The sequence below is a fragment of the Oncorhynchus keta genome, chromosome 17, assembly GCF_023373465.1.
Source record: "Oncorhynchus keta strain PuntledgeMale-10-30-2019 chromosome 17, Oket_V2, whole genome shotgun sequence".
In the NCBI taxonomy this organism is placed as follows: domain Eukaryota; kingdom Metazoa; phylum Chordata; class Actinopteri; order Salmoniformes; family Salmonidae; genus Oncorhynchus; species Oncorhynchus keta.
In genome coordinates, this window is record NC_068437.1 from 47,873,024 (window position 1) to 47,894,588 (window position 21,565).

Below are 21,565 nucleotides of genomic sequence, written 5' to 3' on the forward strand. Positions count from 1 at the left end.
AGAAAAAACTATGTACAGAGTGTGCCAATGTAGTAAGATTAGGGAGGTAAGGCAATAAATAGGCAACAGTGGCAAAATAATTACAATTTGCATTAACACTGGAGTGATAGATGTACAGATGATGATGTGCAAGTAGAGATACTGGGGTGCAAAAGAGAAGGGGGAAAAAAAACAATATGGGGTTAGAGGTAATTGGGTGGGCTATTTACGTTCCAGAGTCAAAATTTACAGTCAGTGTCCAGATTTCAGATAGGCTACTATTCCATTTAACCTATCTGAACAGTACAGTTACCTCGACTTGTCATTTTGAAGTCTCCGTCTTATGACTGTAGAATTTGTATAGCGCCTCACAAATCATCACACATAACACTGCTATCATCATCTTTTACCACTTCACCAAACATTAGACTAATGTTCTGGCCCTACTATTCATTTTGAACTCTCTATTTCACAGCTTTTCTCTTATTGAATTAAACTCCTACATTTTCCTTTTTGCCTCAGTGGATCGACGTGAACTTTTTATGACCAAGTTCCCAAAAGCGTTTGTCAATTGTTGTGTATTTGACATGCTACAGCCCCAAAGCTGAGGCTACTGGTGTGTATTTGACATGCTACAGCCCTAAAGCTGAGGCTACTGGTGTGTATTTGACATGCTACAGCCCCAAAGCTGAGGCTACTGGTGTGTATTTGACATGCTACAGCCCTAAAGCTGAGGCTACTGTTGTGTATTTGACATGCTCCAGCCCTAAAGCTGAGGCTACTGGTGTGTATTTGACATGCTACAGCCCTAAAGCTGAGGCTACTGTTGTGTATTTGACATGCTACAGCCCTAAAGCTGAGGCTACTGTTGTGTATTTGACATGCTACAGCCCTAAAGCTGAGGCTACTGGTGTGTATTTGACATGCTACAGCCCTAAAGCTGAGGCTACTGGTGTGTATTTGACATGCTACAGCCCTAAAGCTGAGGCTACTGTTGTGTATTTGACATGCTACAGCCCTAAAGCTGAGGCTACTGTTGTGTATTTGACATGCTACAGCCCTAAAGCTGAGGCTACTGTTGTGTATTTGACATGCTACAGCCCTAAAGCTGAGGCTACTGTTGTGTATTTGACATGCTACAGCCCTAAAGCTGAGGCTACTGTTGTGTATTTGACATGCTACAGCCCTAAAGCTGAGGCTACTGTTGTGTATTTGACATGCTACAGTCCTAAAGCTGAGGCTACTGTGTGTATTTGTGTATTTGACATGCTACAGCCCTAAAGCTGAGGCTACTGTTGTGTATTTGACATGCTACAGTCCTAAAGCTGAGGCTACTGTTGTGTATTTGACATGCTACAGCCCTAAAGCTGAGGCTACTGTTGTGTATTTGACATGCTACAGCCCTAAAGCTGAGGCTACTGTTGTGTATTTGACATGCTACAGCCCTAAAGCTGAGGCTACTGTTGTGTATTTGACATGCTACAGCCCTAAAGCTGAGGCTACTGTTGTGTATTTGACATGCTACAGCCCTAAAGCTGAGGCTACTGTTGTGTATTTGACATGCTACAGCCCTAAAGCTGAGGCTACTGGTGTGTATTTGACATGCTACAGCCCTAAAGCTGAGGCTACTGTTGTGTATTTGACATGCTACAGCCCTAAAGCTGAGGCTACTGTTGTGTATTTGACATGTTACAGCCCTAAAGCTGAGGCTACTGTTGTGTATTTGACATGCTACAGCCCTAAAGCTGAGGCTACTGTTGTGTATTTGACATGCTACAGTCCTAAAGCTGAGGCTACTGTTGTGTATTTGACATGCTACAGTCCTAAAGCTGAGGCTACGTACTAACGGCAGATCAAAATAATGAAAGACAAAACCACAGGGACTGTGGGTTATGAGTCATCCAGCGCATCACTAATGTATGGTGTTATGGTAATTGCTTGCGAGGGCATCCCTTATGGGTGATGGTGATGGTGCTATGGAGATTAAGAGAGAGTGTTGTCCTCTATATATTACTGTATATAACTGTATATTACCGTATGATGATGGTTTTGTTGTAATAAAAAAGGGGGCGGGGTGTTCTACTGTGTGCTATGATAATGGCGTGAAGGGCATGACCCGTGCAGGCAGCGTGAATATCCAGAGTAACAAAGACAATGTGCTGTGTGCGTGTGTGTGTGTGCGTGTGTGGGTTTGTGTGTGTGTGTCCTTGGGGGTTTGTGTGTGTATATCTGTGTCTTCTTGTGCATGCAGCAGAGACGGAGCAGCAGAGAAAGAGTGAGAGAGGCTTAGTTAGCTGTCTGTTTGGCGCTCCACCACCCTTGTGATGTATGTTTATGGCCCATCATGGAGAGCCAATTACCCTGCCTCTGTGTGGGAGCACCACACCATCTCATCTCTGCCATCAGTGTCTCTGTGCTCTGCGTAGAGGGACAATCAGCCACAGTTAGACTAGAGAGAGAAAGAGTTAAAGAGAGCGATAGAGAGAGAGAGTGAACGACAGTTAGACTAGAGAGAGAGAGAGAGAAAGAGAGAGAGAACCACAGTTAGACTAGAGAGAGAGAGAGAGAGAGAGAGTGAATGACAGTTAGACAAGAGAGAGAGAGAACAACAGTTAGACTAGAGAGAGAAAGAGAGAGAGAGAGTCAGCCACAGTTAGACTGGACAGAGAGAGAGAGAGTCGGTCACAGTTAGACTGGACAGAGAGAGAGAGAGTCAGTCACAGTTAGACTGGACAGAGAGAGAGAGAGTCAGCCACAGTTTGACTAGAGACTAGAGAGAGGCAGAGTGGACATCGTAGGCAAAGCCAGCGTTTTTCCTTTACCAGGGAAACTCTTGAGAGGAGAGTCATCTTCAAATGTAAGGCAGTGTACTAGTCACAGTGGGAAGCTCAGGGGAGTTGTGATCTTATTGTTTGCTCTACTGTTTGTTGTATGTGTGCGCACGCAGAAAATGAGCTACTCTTTCGCATGCAGGCGCAAGCTGCACATACACTTACACACACGCTACGGTACATGTGCTCCACACGCTCATACACACACACACAGAAACACACACGGTATAATACATTGATGTGCGGCACATACATACAGGGTACAGAGATGAACAATGGAATGCCGATGTGCACGGTATAATGAATTCACTTCCTGTGCGTTTGACTGACTCTCTTTCTTTTTGACAGAAACAACTGAGGAGCATCTGTTTGTGGATCCAGTCCATGTCAACCTTCAGAGCAACCAGACATCTTCCCACTAACACATCTGACTTCTGCTGAAAGGTACTGTAATATTGAAGGATATTACTATATTATTAACCAAGATTTGGTAGAAGTAGTTTCAGCCGTGGATAGTTTAATAGTTGGGTCGTTCCACCAATTGAGAACCTTTTGGGTAGTGTAACTTGGTAAGAAATATATATACAGTACCTGTCAAAAGTTTGGACACCTATCTCAGTCAAAGGTTTTTCTTTATTTTTACTATTTTCTACATTGGTTCCAACCGCCGTGTCTTTGTGGCCTCCACAATCTCCCGACCTCAACCCAATTGAGATGGTTTGGGATGAGTTGGACCGCAGAGTGAAGGAAAAGCAGCCAATAAGTGCTCAGCATATGTGGGAACCTTCAAGACTGTTGTAAAAGCATTCCAGGTGACTTCCTCGTAAAGCTGGTTGAGAGAATGCCAAGAGTGTGCAAAGCTGTCATCAAGGCAAAGGGTGGCTTTGAAGAATATAAAACATAAAACATATTTTGATTTGTTTAATACATTTTTGGTTACGACATGATTCCATATTTGTTATTGCATAGTTTTGATGTCTACACTATTATTCTACAATGTGCACTACCCTTCAAAAGTTTGGGGTCACTTCGAAATGTCCTTGTTTTTGAAAGAAAAACACATTTTCTGTCCATTAAAATAACTTCAAATTGATCAGAAATACAGTGTAGACATTGGTAATGTTAGAAATGACTATTGTAGCTGGAAACGGTTGATTTTTAATGGAATATCTACATAGGTGTACAGAGGCCCATTATCAGCAACCATGACTCCTGTGTTCCAATGGCACGTTGTGTTAGCTAATCCAAGTTTATCAAAAGCTAATTGATTATTAGAAAACCCTTTTGCAATTATGTTAGCACAGCTGAAAGCTGTTGTGCTAATTAAAGAAGCAATAAAACTGGCCTTCTTTAGACTAGTTGAGTATCTAGAGCATCAGCATCTGTGGGTTCGATTACAGGCCAGAAACAAAGACCTTACTTCTGATACTCGTCAGTCTATTCTTGTTCTGAGAAATGAAGGCTATTCCATGCGAGAAATTGCCAAGAAACTGAAGATCTCATACAACGCTGTGTACTACTCCCTTCACAGAACAGCGCAAACTGGCGCTAACCAGAATAGAAATAGGAGTGGGAGGCCCCGGTGCACAACTGAGCAAGAGGACAAGTACATTAGAGTGTCTAGTTTGAGAAACACAAGTCCTCAAGTGGCAGCTTCATTAAATAGTACCCGCAAAACACCAGTCTTAACATCAGCAGTGAAGAGGCGACTCCGAGATGCTGGCCTTCTAGGCAGAGTTGCATAGAAAAAGCCATATCTCAGACTGGCCAATAAAAATAAAAGATTAAGATGGGCAAAATAACACAGACACTGGACAGAGGAAGATTGGCAAAAAGTGTTATGGACAGACAAATCTAGGTTTGAGAAGTTTGAATCACAAAGAAGAACATACATGAGATGCAGAAAAAATTCTAAGATGCTGGAAGCGTGCTTGACGCCATCTGTCAAGCATGGTGGAGGCAATGTGATGGTCTCGGGCGCTTTGGTGGTGGTAATGTGGGAGATTTGTACAGGGTAAAATGGATCTTGAAGAAGGAAGGCTATCACTCCATTTTGCAACACCATGCCATACCCTGTGGATGGCGCTTAATTGGAGCCAATTTCCTCCTACAACAGGACAATGACCCAAAGCACAGCTCCAAACTATGCAATAACTATTTAGGGAAGAAGCAGTGAGCTGGTATTCTGTCTTTAATGGAGTGGCCAGCACAGTCACCGGATCTCAACCCTATTAAGCTGTTGTGGGAGCAGCTTGACCGTATGGTACGTAAGAAGTGCCCATCAAGCCAATCTAATTTGTGGGAGGTGCTTCAGGAAGCATGGGGTGAAATCTCTTCAGATTACCTCAACAAATTGACAACTAGAAATTGTAATTGCTGCAAATGGAGGATTCTTTGACGAAAGCAAAGTTTGAAGGACACAATTATAATTTCAATTAAAAATCATTATATATATATAACCTTGTCAACGACTTGACTATATTTCCTATTCATTTTGCAACTCATTTCATGTATGTTTTCATGGAAAACAAGGACATTTCTAAGTGACCCCAAACTTTTGAACGGTAGTGTAAAAAATTGTCAAATGAAGAAAAACTTTTGACTGGTACTGTATATCCACAGTGCATTTGTAAAGTATTCAGACCCTTTGACTTTTCCACATTTTGTTACGTTACAGCTTTATTCTAAAATGTATTAAATCGTTTTTTCCCCTTCTTCCCCATCAGTCTACACACAATACCTCATAATAACAAAGGGAAAATATATATATTTTTTTGCAAATTTATTACAAATAAAAAAACAGAAATATCACATTTACATAAGCATTCAGATCCTTTACTCAGTACTTTGTTGAAGCACCTGTTTTTGGGAAGTTTCTCCCATTCTTCTCTGCAGATCCTCTCAAGCTCTGGCAGGTTGGACAGGGAGCATCGCAGCACAGCTACTGTAGTTTCACGTCTCTCCAGAGATGTTCGATCAGGCTCAAGTCCAGGCTCTGGCTGGGCCACTCAAGGACATTCAGATACTTGTCCCGAAACCACTCCTGCATTGTCTTGGTTGTGTGCTTAGGATCGTTGTCCTGTTGGAATGTGAAACTTCACCCCAGTCTGAGATCCTGAGCGCTCTGGAGAAGGTTTTCATCAAGGACCTCTCTGGAATTTGCTCCATTCCTATTTTCCTCCATCCTGACTAGTCTCCCAGTCCCTGCCGCTAAAAAACTTCCCCATAGCATGATGCTGCCACCACCGTGCTTAACCGTAGGGATGGTGCCAGGTTTCCTCCAGACGTGACGTTTGGCATTCAGCTCAAAGAGTTTAGCCTTGGTCTCATCAGACCAGATAATCTTGTCTCTCATGGTCTGAGTCCTTTAGGTGCCTTTAAAGTGGGCTGTCATGTGCATATTACTGAGGAGTGGCATCCGTCTGGCCAATCTACCATAAAAGCCTGATTGGTGGAGTGCTGTAGAGATGGTTGTCCTTCTGGAAGGTTCTCCCATATCCACAGAGGAACTTTGGAGCTCTGTCAGAGTGACCATTGGGTTCTTGGTTACCTCCCTGACCAAGGCCCTTCTCCCCCGATTTCTCAGTTTGGCCAGAATCTTGGTGGTTCCAAACTTCTTCCATTTAAGAAGGATGGATGCCACTGTGTTCTTGGGGACGTTCAATGCTGCAGCAAAGGGTCTATATACTTATGTAAAGAAGGTATTTCATTTTATTATTTGTGGTAAATTTCCAAACATTTCTAAAACCCTGTTTTTGCTTTGTCATTATGGTGTATTGTGTGTAGATTGATGAGAAACCCCCCTAAATGTGATACATTTAGAATAAGTCTGTAACATAACAAAGTGTGGAAAAAGTCAAGGGGTCTGAATACTTTCCGATTGCACTGTATATTTCCCCTAATTTTAACATTCTGTCCTAAAGACGACATGTTCAACTTCATAAAGAGCATGATTTTTGTCTGAAGAGGTTAAATAAAAAGACTATAGTATAAGTGTTTACTAACTTTTCATCTTAAATCGGCCATAAATCCCTTTGTGACTGGGGTATGGAAGTTTGGAAGAGTCCACAGAGGGACATGTCAAAATATTGAATTTGGGCAAGTCTTTATTCATATGCATTTTTTGGGATTTATTCAATTTACCATTTGGTTTATGTTAAAGGACACTTCTTTAATATAACAGGCTTTTAAAATGCAATATTGATGCACAATTTCTAGTTAAAATGTCGAAGGGATGCAAAAGGCACTCTTTTTGTGCAGCGACCCATTTGTTTGTTCTTCTCCTTGAATTTCCCTTATACTGTACTTCTCCATACATCAGAGAAGCTACTGTAGCCTACAACTCAGTGTAGCAGAGCGAATGATGCCTCTCGATGTGATCTGACATTATAAAAGGTGAACACAATGAGGAAGTGCTGTCTCACTGTTGCCCGCATACACTTAAAAAAAACATCTCCTAATTAGCGTTTACAAATGGGGTTTTCCTTTCCATTCTGTGGTACAGACACAGAATATCGCAATATCTCTGTCTCCATCTGTGGAGGCTGGTGGGAGGAGCTATAGGAGGACAGGCTCATTGTAGTGGCTGGAATGGAATAAATGGAACAGTACCAAACATATGGAAACCACTTTTGACTCTGTTCCGTTCATTCCATTCCAACCATTACAATGAGCCCGTCCTCATATTTCTCCCCCCCACCCCCCACCAGCCTCCACTGGTCTCCATCTGTCTGGTCATTAGTTTCATCAGTTCCTCTCATGAATCTGGGAGGAGGTGAGGCGGATGACAAAGGAGAATTTCATCCTCCTTTTTGATCGAACCCTGGTCTCCGGGGTAGTATATGTGGTCCTGACCACCGATATGTGTTTTGGAGGTGGCAGCAAAGACTGAGGACACTGACTCTCGGGACTCTATTTTTGTCTGGCATTAAGCCAAAGCAATTGTCAAAAACACGCTTGTTCGCAATTTTGACCTGTTAAAGCTGGCACTCTTGTATTTTCAAACCCTAGTGCTACAATTGGTAATTTACCTGTCTTATATGAGCTGGCTTTCCCAGAGGTAGGAAGGGTGGCAATATCTGAGTTGTGTCCTTAAAAACATGCACCAAAGTGCCAATTTCAGTATGGCTGGTGGGGAAAGCTGGTCTTGTGGTTGTGGTTGATTATGGCATGATTTTCACAACAGGGGTGCAGCCTCTCCAACCATATTTAAAAACATAAAAAACAAATGTTTTTTCCCCCATTTAAAAAACAAGCATAGCCTCCCCTCCTCTCACTGTACTGCAGGCTGTTTTCTTTGTCCTGCTCAATGCATTCACCTGTAACGGCGTTCTTCGTTTGTTGAAAGAGAGTCGGACCGAAATGCAGCGTGGTGGTTACTCATGTCTTTAATGAATGAATCGCGGTACATGAACTAACTATACAAATACAAGACAACAAAACGGAACGTGAAACCTAATACAGCCTATCTGGTGAAACTACACAGAGACAGGAACAATCACCCCCGAAATACAAAGTGAAACCCAGGCTACCTAAATACGGTTCCCATCAGAGACAACAAGAATCACCTGACTCTGATTGAGAACCGCCTCAGGCAGCCAAGCCTATACTAGACACACCCCTAATCAACCACAATCCCAATGCCTACAAAACCCCAATACGACAATACAATAAACCCATGTCACACCCTGGCCTGAACAAATAATTAAAGAAAACACAAAATACTAAGACCAAGGCGTGACATCACCAAGTAGTTGAGACTATCAATAAAAGGGTTTGGCTCATGAGACTGCTTTAAAATAAATCTTAATCACCAAAGCTTTATTAAAATATTAAGTTTGGGAGCAGCAAAAGAGTGAGTGGACACACCCCCTTTTATCTATGTAGGCTATTGTATATTATTTCTGCTAAGTCCTTGCATTAACCAAGTAGCCTGTCCATCAAAGGTTTCTAAATGGTCTAGGCTTTTGCCATCATGCTCTTGCATTATTCAGAATTTACATAGGTCTACCTGCAGTGCATACTCCATTCGGCTCCATTTTCAAGGAGCGCCTGTTGTCCGATTATAAACATATTCACATTTTTTCATTCCTATAACACCATATCAATGGTAGGCCGAGGCTATATATTTATTGAGAACGTGCCTCACACATACAATACATACGTAAAGGCCTATACTCATTGAAGCCAGTTACAACAATGTTGACTTTCAACACTCCAAACATATTGAGCAAACACTGGATGATTTTTTACTGCTGCTATTACTGTAGCCTATGCCATTTAATCAATAAACTGTAGTATCAATCTACAATGGACTAGGACGAGAATATTATGTGCCTCCAGCTTAATTGGAGTTGATGAGAATGCAAAGACTGTCAATAACCTACAGAACTTGAGACAAACACATGCAGTATGAAGCCATGAAAGCCTTGATTGGCTAATGAGTGGCCAAGTCCTCATCACACCTACAACCAGCTATTTGCTCTCATAATTCCTTCTGTGAAAATCAGGATAATAAATTCTGACATACCCCCAGACCTATAGCGCTACAGCCAGCGCTTAGATTTACCATAGCATAGGTTTGTTGAAGTCGAGCCCTCGGAGTGAAAAGGCTTTATTTTCTGCCTATTGTATCTACACACTGTTGACAGGATCAAACAAGGACAAAGCTGTGTTTGTGTTGGCTGGCTGAAGAAGTACACTTGCCCAGAGGGTTTATCAAGAGGGAAAATATTGACAGCAAAGCAAAGCCACTGTTGCACTTTGCTGCTGTTATTGCTTTTTACACTTCTGTGCTACAGACAGTAGAGTCACTATGTAGAACAATTGTCAACCGACAGCCAGAGTATATATGTTGTCACTGACAGTGGCACAGCCTAGACGGTTCTCAGGGCCATGTGGAGCTACTTACCAGTGTATGTGCGCAAACAGTAATGAAGCTTTAGTGTTGTCATAGATTGTAAGTTGTAAGTTGATTGTATAACTTTCAAGTTAACAGGTGGTTCACACAACAGTTTGAATAGCTTCTGGTTTTTGCTGGTGTCTCAATCTTCCCATTCTCCAGTAAAAAGTCATTGTTAGTTGATTTTCGGACTGGTGGGATGCGTCATTTACAGACAGAAGCAAATGTGATACATACTTTTCCAATCAACAGATAACTGTATGAAGTGAGACACTTGAATGAATGAGACATTTGACATTCTTTAAGTGACTTGAAACAGTTTAAAGTGAGAATGAAGGGAACCAGATCTATGTCTGCTCGAATGGAGCAACACTGATGTGGGCGATGTGCATTAAAGATTTATGCAAACAGCTGTTCTTCCTACAGGACAGACAGCAACAACCAATGCCTGTGTGCTCACATTCCAGATCAGGGAGAAGGAGGAAGTAGCCTTGAGAAAAACATCACAGCCGATTGGAGTGGAGCTAGAGCACCTATCCCAGCTGCCCAAGCTGTGCATAGCGTCAAAAAGAGCTCACACTAAGCAGCCCTTTCACAATAACTTTGAATTCAGATTTAACTCAGCTCAACACCACCAACAGTTTACGTGATGGAGGTAATGGTTGCTTGAGCAGTTGTTAAATAATCTTGAGCATCTGGAATGTGGTGATCACTGGTCGATAAAGTAATTTGTCTTTGGTGATTGCATGCAATTTTTTTATGTTCACACCATTGTTAAAATACATGACAAGTCAAATGTTTAAACAGAGACAAAAGATGATTTTCAGATTCAAAATACAGATTTGCGGAAGACTAGAACACTCTTCCTCCCTCTTTCTCTCTCTTCCTCTCGCTCACTATATCACTCGCGCTCTCTCCATCTCCCATTCCGCCACTCATGCATCCTGATCCCCTTTTTGCGGGTGTTTGGGGAGATTGACGTATCGCTGTAAAAGGGAGCTTGATTAAATGTCCAGAGCAATGCAGCATTGAAATGGATTGGACATGCAGTGCGAACCACTGAACAGCGATAGCTAGATACTACTCTATTTTCTCTCCAGCTAGCCGTATAAAGATGTAGATGATCTTTAAGGAGAGTAACATAATAGCATTCTCTCTCTACCACTGTGGGGGCCATGTCCCTATCTACGTCTCAAATGGCACCCTATTCCCTAAGTAGTACACTATACTGTAAAGGTAATAGGGCACCATTTGGGATGCAGAGAGGGACATGGCCCTCACAGTGGTAGAGAGAGAAACATCACGCTATCAGAAACATCACGCTTGCCATCTGAATGGTAATGTGACAATCTGATTGCCAATTTAACACAGCGCACAACAAAGCACTACCCCCTCGCTAAATCAAAATGGATGCCCACAAAATAACCACAAACACGAACAATATGGTCAATCATAAACCAAATGCCATTTTGCATTTCATTTCATACCAATCCAACTGAGTAATTCCAATCACAATGGTGTGAGATCATGAAATGGATAATAGCTCCATCCAAAGCAAACCTGAGGGGTCTGGAAAGATAAGAAAAGACACACTGTCGGTGTCCAAAATAGCACCCTATTCCTTATGTAGTGCACTACTTTTGACTAGAGTCCGAATGGCCCTGGTCAAAAGTAGTGCCCTGTAAAGGGAATAGGGTGCCATTTGGAACAGAGACAGTGTTTTTCCATCATCAACACAACAAAGTCACACCTTGCTCCATACAGCCCCCCTCCTGCCTGCCATGCTGAATAACGCCCGCCTCTGCCAAAACCACCACCGCTGAGGCACTGAGCTGAGTTATTCCTGCTGGAAATCACAGTAATAAGCAGGTGATCACCTTTAGAAATAACAGTTGGTTGTTTTTTTGTAATGGAGGAGCCACATCACACGCCATCACTCCTCGTTCATCAGCAGCTGTTAGCCAGGATACCATGGAATTAGGGATCTCTTTCTGCTTCAATGGTGGACTAGATTTCATCAGTTCTCAACTGTACAGTATGTGGTTAGCCAACCTACAGTGGTTATGGCTCTCAATGCTCTATGGTGGACTAGATATCATCAGTATGATACAGTTCATTCAAGTGTATTAGTGTTAGTCATTACCACCTCTTTTTTAAAATTAATTAACAGAATATTTTAAGTGGTGATCCGTAATCCAGGGATGATAGTCACACACGTATTTGATCTTGCAATTACGTCCAGGCTGCATCACAACCTGCCGTGATTGGGAGTCCCATAGGGTAGTGCACAATTGGCACAGCGTCAACGGAGTTTGGCCGGTGTAGACTGTGAATGTAAATATGGTTTGGAATAGTAGCTGTTAAGGAGCCTTTTGGACCTAGACTTGGCGCTCCGGTACCGCTTGCCATATGTAGCAGAGAGAACAGTCTATGACTTTGGTGACTGGATTCTTTGACCATTTCTTGGGCCTTCCTACGCACTACCCTCTGTAGCGCCTTGCGGTCGGATGCCGAGCAGTTGCCATACCAGGTGCAGCTGTATAACTTTTTGAGGATCTGGGGACCCATCTTTTCAGTCTCCTTTTCAGTCTCCACAAACCTCTTCACGACTGTCTTGGTGTGTTTGGACCATGATAGTTTGTTGGTGATGTGAACACCAAAGAACTTGAAACTCTCGACCTGCTCAGCATGTTCGGCCCTCCTTTTCCTGTAGTCCATGATCATCTCATTTGTCTTGCTCACGTTGAGGGAGAGGTTGTTGTTCTGGCACAACACTGCCAGGTCTCTGACCTCCCTATAGGCTGTCTCATCGTTATCAGTGATCAGGGCTACCACCGTTGTGTCGTCAGCAAACTAAATGATGGTGTTGGAGTCGTGCTTGGCCATGCAGTCGTGAGTGAACAGGGAGTAAAGGAGGGGACTAAGCATGCATGCCAGCCGATTCATGATTTCGGCTGGCTGAGAAACGCTGCCTGTCTGTCTCGTCCCGACTTCCGACACGTTAATTACTATGGGACAGCTGGAGATCAAATTTGAATATTGAAACAATGTTTCAAATGTCGGAGACAGAAATCAAGGTTTATACAAATCTTCGCTGTTGAAGAAAAATAAATGTGAGATAATGTCTAGATGCTTTTTATAGTGGAGATCAAGTTTATTAATTGCTTGGCTGGGCTGATGAGATCGTGGATTTGGCAGTCAGATAGAACAGAGTAAATAGGCATTTTAAAGTCATAGATTTAGCCGGTGGTAATTTGTGGAATAGCCACCGACTGGAATGCACTTTTAACCAATCAGCATTCAGGATTAGTCCCACCCATTGTATAATTTGATACTGACACAACTTACTTTCAAAGTGTCACTGTTAATCTGTGTTGGAGAGTGTTTCTGTGGTTACTAGTGATTAGCTACTGGAGAGGATTTGCTCTACTTCTTCTATAAAAGTGGCTTTTTATTTTTCCAAATCTCAATTACATTGTTTGTGAAGCCTTTCACCTTCCAATTAATTCTAACAGTGCCAGTGGGATCTGTCTGACTTCAATTACCAGAGCAGCACAATACAATAAGTTATCCTGTTTGGCACTCTTAACTCTTCAGCTCTAATCATGGAAAACACAAACCTCTTCCAGCTCTACAATAGTGCCAGCTTCTCCCACAGTATCTTCCATAGTGACCTCTTAGCTGTTTCAGGTTCAGAGTGCAGGACAAAGGTCAAAGTGAGAGAGTAAACTTACTATGTCTTTCATGGGTGCTTAAGCTGGATGCTTGCAGTCCAACCACTTGGTATGATATAAGTTTCAGATTGTGTATTTAACTCCCACTCCATGGATCTAGTATTCCAGAATGAAATACTAGCACAAAGATCGACCTGGTTTCTCACCATCTTGGTTTTCTGTACGTTTGAAATGTCTCAGCAGGCATCAGTCAAAGTTTATCCAATGCTGTTGAGAGGAGAAAAACTAAAATGCCCTCCCATGAGATATAATTTCTCTCCTAGCCTTGGGGCTTAGCACACTGACCCTCTGTTAGGGAAGAGGGAGGAAGAGAAGAGAATGACACAGAGAGAAGGAGAGAGAGGTGGGAGGCAGGAGGGTTGAGATTCATGTAGATCACCTGTCATCACCTGGCGGCTGATCAAAAGAGTCCATTGGCAGGCGGAGCACAGAATCCACTGGAGCCTCTTCTTTATGCCAAGCACCAGCTTCTTTGAGGTAGACAACACAAGAGTCTGGCTCCAGGCATGGAGTAGAGAGGTGTGAGAAGGGAGGGAGGGAGTGTGTGATTGGAGGTGGAGATGTGCGGGCACATAAACACACACATGTACATGTGCATACACACACACATACACAAATGCATGCACGCACCCACGCACGAACACACACACAAACCTTCTCGCTCTGTCTCAAGGCATGAATCAGACACTTCAAAATGTCACCAGCATCCCTGAGAAAATGGAATGAGAAAGTGTGATGATGATAAGACGCTTATGCTGTGGGAGGTGTGGGAATATGAGACCATTGAAGGGAGAGATCAATCTGAGAAACCATTTTCACAGAGTAGGAGATGGACAGAAATGAGAAAGAGGTAGAGCTGCCGACCTTGAGTATCTTGTCTCTCTCTACCTCTCTGTAGTATCTGTCTATAAAGTGGAGACCGGTTCAAAGAAAAATATTTTCGTTAAAAGCTTTAGGAAAATACATTTTACCAGGAAAAAAGTTGTCAGTCGATATGTTATGGTTTAACATAATTATGTGTCTAACCTTGCATGCAAGTGTCATAATGTAGTGGCGTGATAATACAACATGACAACAAAAACAACAACATTGTAATAGAATGGAAATGCTGTACAGCACATCTCTTTTCAAGGAGTTACTTGGTTGTGCACTTCTTCTAAATCAATGTCAAGCCTATTTCAGAAATACTGATTCAGCAAGTTGTGGAGATATACAGTGGATCTGACAGTGGTAACCTTTCCAGATTATGGTGACATTAAAAGCTGCATTCGCCGAGCATGGGGACCCGACTACCCAGGCCCTCATCTAATGCAAACGTCCTCTCTCACCTCTATCTGCAAAAGTAATTATTGCAGACTGCTGTGACTTCTTGGGCTGTGTGAGAGAGGGGACAGCGCCTTGCATAGGTCCTAGAAAAACACTCATCTCTCCACGTACGGAGGAGACAATGATCTTTTCCAGTGTAGAGGTGCTGGGCTGGTGAGGGAGGAGACCAAGAGTGCCCCTCAACATTACCCCCCTCCTCAAAGTGCACTTCTAGCTGAAGTATGGGTTTATACTGACAGCCTTGAGGGCCTCAAAAGTGACACCGCTGAAAGTGAAAGTTGGGAAAGTGACACCACTGAAAGTATGCCTAAGGCTACCATTGCATTTGTCTGGTTGGGTTATCACACTAGACAGTGGGAGCTTCATCAATGTCATGTCAAACACTATTTCCCAGTATTTTCTATGAGATTATATCATATGTTTGTTCGAATATCAGTGAGACTCAAGATAATCAGACATTTGATGATAATTGAAAATGTGCATATTATTTTGTGGCGTCGCTGCTTAAGCTGCTGTTCCAGTCACACAAAACGGGATGCCACATTAATCCTCATGAATACAATGGCGGCATGTGCATTTTTTTATTTCTCCTGCAGTCAAAGTGGTATTACATTATAAAGGGAGGTATCTATCATCGTAGTAGGGGATGTTTGTGCTCGTGTCAGGAGGAATGAGCCTGGCTGGAGCTTCAGGGAGCTATACTGACCCTTCTGTTCAGAGTCAGTGGGCAGCAGTGGGCCAGAGCGGTGTATCCTAACCTATGGCCTCTGGTAGTTGGCTGCTGTCTTTACCTCCATGGAGCAGGCCAATTGGGCCGAGAGCCCGATAGGAGTGGACATTTCTGGGGCTCGGAGTGTCCTCTGCCCCCATGCTGAGACACAGAGGGCCCAGAGGGGCCAGATAGACAGATTATCCACCCCACTCCAGAGACATGGGGTCAGTGTGTGTGTGAGAGAGAGAGAGAGAGTCCACTGCTGTGCTTAGCATGGTTGGGGTCAGTGTGTGTGAGAGAGAGAGAGAGAGAGAGAGAGAGAGAGAGAGAGAGAGAGAGAGAGAGAGAGAGAGATAGAGAGAGAGAGAGGGAGTCCACTGCTGTGCTTAGCATGGTTGGGGTCAGTGCCATTTCTGTTCAGTAAATTCAGGAAGTAAACTGGAATTCCAATTGACCTCAATGCAGTTAAATGAGAAGATATTCAAAGGGCTCCAACTCCCTTCTTAGGTACAGTAAGTTTACCTCCCAAGGAATAAATAAAACTCTTGTAACATAACAGCATTGTGAGTAATCACAAGGGAGGGTGTTTTCTAATCAAGATGTTTGTAGCAAACAAAAAAACTTGAATCATTCACATGGAGAGAAAACATTTGCAATTAGCTACTGCAGAGAGAAGAGAGAGAAAAAATCACATTCATTATGGTGAAATATGGCCACCATGAGGAGATGAAGCCTCTTGAGCTGTAATGAAGTAGGCCCCCTGATCATGAATTCACCAATTATGGGTCTCGTATAACATCGAAATTATGTGCATTTTAACCACTGGTTTATAATACAAACATTCTCACATCTTCCCGGTGGTTTCAAGGAGCCGTCCCTACTTGTACATGCAAGGGTTAATTACAATAATTAAGGCTTTGGTGTTCCTCATACAATCGTATGCTTGGCAGTGGAATATGTATGCTGAAAGAAAACGTTTCAATAGATTGCAAGGCCTTTTCCTTGTCTCATATTGCATACAACATTTCAGGGTTATCTGAGCTCCATTTTCTTATTTATTAATATATTTTTTTAAAGATGCCCACTTTTTTGGGGGGTGATAAAACAGGAGAGCTGCACTCTCCAGGTCTTATGCGCAGCTTGTAGGCTCTTGAACTCAAACCGAGCCAAGCCAAGCCGTACTGTACCATGCTTGCCCAGTAAGCATACTTTCACACTATTTATTCCAGCATGGTTCGGTTCACTGAAAGTGGGAAGAGCTGGCCCAATATCGAATTTGCTATTGCCCATTTATAAGTGGGCCAGGAGGGCAGAGACTCCTGATGAAGCCCCAAAAACAGGGACCACCCTTTTGTGTCACCGCACTCATCAACAAAATGTCATTCAATCTTGAATTTAAAAGATCAATCACATTTTCCTGCATTGGAATTACAATCCCACATTCACCCACTGGTAACAAACAATTTTCTGTCAGCACAGCAGTTTTCTATAAAAACAGGTTAGTTCATTTTTAAACTATGTATTCACTGTGTTTTGTTGATCTCTGGAATTTCTTCCTGAAATGTTTATATTTCCATTTATACTCTCTATGAAACACTTATTAACATGACAGCTATTTTGAAGTAAGAAATATTTTTGTCTTGAGATCAACAGAATATGTGTGTCTGCATTATGTATGATGTATGTGAGCGAGAGAAAGAGACAGTGAGGTTGTCTGGCTGAGCTTTTATCCTCCTTAAATGTACCAAAATGAGTCTTGGGGAAAAGGAATCTGTGTGGCTTTTGAAGAATTAATAAGCCTGTCTCATTTAGATGTGTCTAGTGTCGCTGGCAGCCTCTGGAAGCCCCAGTTTAAAATTTTCTTGACAGTGCCTTTGATGATCACTGATAACGTAGCGAGACTCCCAGGGAGCGAAGCATCCGACAATGCAGAGAGTCAGTGGAGACCAGCTCTACTGATCCTGACTGCTCTTTATTGTCTGGCCTCTCTCCAGCATCGCAAAGCCCATCAATGCCTTGGCTTAGCACTCTCATAAACAGTCGTTATCACATAAATTACACATTCCCTTGTCACAACATCACTGGGATCGAGTACATATATAGCACCTTTCTCTTTTCTGCTTACATGGACAATCAGTTAGGCCATTTGATGAAGGTCAGTGGCTTTTCTGAGCATGCAGGCATTGTACCAGAAACTCAACAGGGTCATTTCATACAGATTTTGGCTCAGTTACCCAAAATGCCCAGTGCTGTTAAAACATTTTTCACAGTGCTCAAAGTGCAAAGGCTCTGAGCTGAACATAGATCTTTATTGAAAATATAGGTGAAAAATAGCACTCTCAATCCCATTACTGTTTTAAACATTTTATTTTCTTCAAGTTAGTTTCAAATGTCCCCACATTGTACTGCATATATTTAAATACACTGCCACACATATTTAGGTTAAAACCTGCCCTTGTCTGTCGAAAATTAGAGTAATGGATTTACTGAAGCAATGAGGTTCCCTCCCAGTAATATAATACTACAATTCAGGTCGTATCTATTCTGGCTCCTAATTCAATGAACGGGACCCTACCTGGAACCCACTTGTCATACCAATATGAAGCGTCGACAGGGAGCACTGTAGAGAGCTAGCCTGTGACCCTGTTTTAATATGTTGCCTCAGGGCCTTCACTGGCTGCAATAACATCACTACACTCACTCACTGACATTGGAACCTTGACGGTACAGTAGATACTGAGGCTGAAAGATACCGAGGGAGAAAAGTTTGCAGAACAACGAGGGAATGCAATGAGGCTTCCACATAACCAAGTTATTCCACACTGTTTGTACTTGCTCCTATTGCTCAGAATTTGCCAACCCTCAAAGTTACTGTCATTAAAACCATGGTGTACATTCAGAGAAGTAAAAGTAAATGTCATATCAATCATAACAGATGATGATGATGCTCTATTGTTGCAATGTCTTCATGATCTAAATCTGGACCACCTATTGTCGTCTCGTTCACCATGCAGAGCAAATAAGCTGTGTGTAGGCTACTCAAACAAATCTTATTTGTCACATGCACCACATTCCTTACTGTGAAATGCTTACTTACAAGCCTTTAACCAACAATGCAGTTTTAAGAAAATAGAGTTAAGAAAATATTGAGTTAATAAACTAATATACTTGTCCGGTACTGCAAGAGCTTTTTTACCGGTTTGTTGTTTGTGGAACTGAGTCAGACTTCATTAAGGACACAGCTTTTAGAGTTGCTTTTAATTATGTTGTGGGCGCAGTTTTTGGGGCTTAGGGATTTGAACCGGCATGAGTGAGAAGACCAGGGTACTGTCAATGGTGTCGTAGCAGATAGACAGGATACTACTGACACCAGATGAGTTTAGTTTTCTGGGGAAGTATAGGTGTTGTTGGCTTTTTATTGTTGAATACTGTGTTTTCAAGAACCCTTCAGCGTGTCCTTTTTCTATGGATTATGGACTTCAGATGGGTTGATAGGGTTGAGTTGTTTGGATTCACTCCTCTGGGTTCTTAAGTTTTCACTATGTTTAGTTCCAGGAACAAGCCTGTTCACTCACAAGTCCCCTGTCTGGATTCTTGCTGAAGGTAGCCTACCTATTAGCAAGTTTAAACAACATGGCTGAAGGACTGGATGAAAGGGGCTTGCAAATAAGCTTGAATGAAACACAGCCATGCGCAGCAGGTTATCGACTGAAAGAACAAAATTAGAATTGATTTGCTGAGAAAAAGAGGTTGGCTGCCTTCCTTGGTACTGTAGCCAGTGACTGCTGCAGTGAATTTGTAATCCAGCGATCTTGGATGAAGTCTCTCATTACTCTGTCAGACAGACAGGCCTGCAGAGGAGCAAATTGGGAACGAGACAGACATCAGGCTGTGTTAAGATTCAGCCACTCCTCAATGCTTCCAAGAGACGGTTGGGTTGACGGGAGAAGGATTCTAGTACAAAGCATAGTCTTGGCGTCAACCAGGGAATTGAAGGGATATGACTAGGGTTGCAACTTTCAATAAATTCCTTGGTTTTCCCTAAATCCCGGTTGGAGGTTCCCGGAATCAGGAGGGAATAAACAGGAAATCTCCAACCAGGATTTCAGGACAACCAGGGAATTTATTTAAAGTTCCTGTAATTTTGCAGTCCTAGATATGACCATTACCGGTAAAGAAATCAGAGTCCAACCAAACTAACCGTGGCATCAAAATGTATATTATTTTCAAGTATTTTTTTTTTAATGTATGTTATTTTCAAGAACCTTTTGGTATCACGACGGGCCCCATAATGCCTAGCATTACCACTGAAACACCTCTTCACCACACCATAATTTCACAGCATGGAGTTTGTCCTCATACTCTTTCAGTCAAAGCTGAAAATTAGGTTAATTAAAATCAAATTAATTTATTAGAGCTATTCAATTAAATAATGGGTTGGATTGAACGAAAGAATAGTTCCCTACAGTGCTAACAGGACAGCCTGAGTCCTCCAGGGCATTTATTCCTCAAACATAGAAGTATTTCACACCATTTTAAAGATACACTTCTTGTTAATCCCACCACAGTGTCCGACTTCAAATAGGCTTTACGGCGAAAGCACCACAAACAATTATGTTAGGTGAGTGCCTATTCACAGAAAAACACAGCCATTTTTCCAGCCAAAGAGAGGAGTCACAAAAAGCAGAAATAGAGATAAATTAATCACTAACCTTTGATGATCTTCATCAGATGACACTCATAGGACTTCATGTTACACAATACATGTATGTTTTGTTATAAAAAGTTCATATCTCAGTATACATTGGAGCATTATGTTCAGTAGTTCCAACAACATCCGGTGATTTTACAGAGAGACAAATCAATTTACAGAAATACTCATCATAAATGTTGATGAAAATACAAATATACATGGAACTTTAGATAAACTTCTCCTTAATGAAACCGCTGTGTCAGATTTCAAAAAAGCTTTACCAAAAAAGCAAACCATGCAATAATCGGAGTACAGCGCTCAGAGACCAAAACAAGCCAAACAGATATCCGCCATGTTGTGTAGTCAACAGAAGTCAGAAATAGCATTATAAATATTCACTTACCTTTGATTATCTTCATCAGAATGCACTCCCAGGAATCCCAGTTCCACAATAAATGTTTGATTTGTTCAATAAAGCTCATAATTTATGCCCAAATACTTCCTTTTGTTACCGCATTTGGTAAACAAATCCAAACTCACGACGCGCGTGCAAGTCCAGCGGAAAGTACGGACGAAAAGTCCAAAAAGTTATATTACAGGTCGTAGAAACATGTCAAACAAAGTATGGAAGTATGAATCTTCAGGATGTTTTTAACATAAATCTTCAATAATGTTCCAACCGGAGAATTCCTTTGTCTGTAGAAATGCAATGTAACAGAGCTCGCTCTCACGTGAACGAGCGTCACCAGCTCGTGGCTCTCTGCCGGACCTCTGACTCATTCCCCTCTCATTCGCCTCACTTCACAGTAGAAGCATCAAACAAGGTTCTAAAGACTGTTGACATCTAGTGGAAGCCTTAGGAAGTGCAATATGACCAATATCCCACTGTGTATTCGATAGGCCAAGAGTTGAAAAACTACAAACCTCAGATGTCCCACTTCCTGGTTGGATTTTTTCTCAGGTTTTTGCCTGCCATATGAGTTCTGTTAACTCACAGACATCATTCAAACAGTTTTAGAAACTTCAGAGTGTATTCTATCCAATATTATTAATAATATGCATATCTTATCTTCTGGGACTGAGTAGCAGGCAGTTTAAGCACCTCTGGGCACCTTATTCATCCAAGCTACTCAATACTGCCCCTAGCCATAAGAAGTTAAGAACAAATTCTTATTTACAATGATGGCAAAAGCCTCCTGTGGGGATGGGGGATTAAAAATATAGGAAAAAATACATCACGACAAGAGAGACACCACAACACTATATAAAGAGAGACCTAAGACAACAACATATCATGGCAGCAACACATGACAACACAGCATGGTAGTGACACCACAAGACAACAACATGGTAGCAATACAACATGGCAGCAGCACAACATGTTAGCAG

General features: G+C 42.2%; 1 protein-coding gene across 2 annotated transcripts in view; it reads left to right on the top strand.

Moving 5' to 3' along the window:
* Nucleotides 1-21,565, top strand: part of mgat4c (mgat4 family member C) — a 189,564-nt gene that overhangs the window by 107,674 nt on the left and 60,325 nt on the right. For both annotated transcript variants that reach the window (XM_052466289.1, XM_052466290.1), the window contains one exon: nucleotides 3,159-3,254. The gene's annotated coding sequence lies outside the window, so the exon portion shown is untranslated. The remainder of the gene's footprint in view (nucleotides 1-3,158; nucleotides 3,255-21,565) is intronic.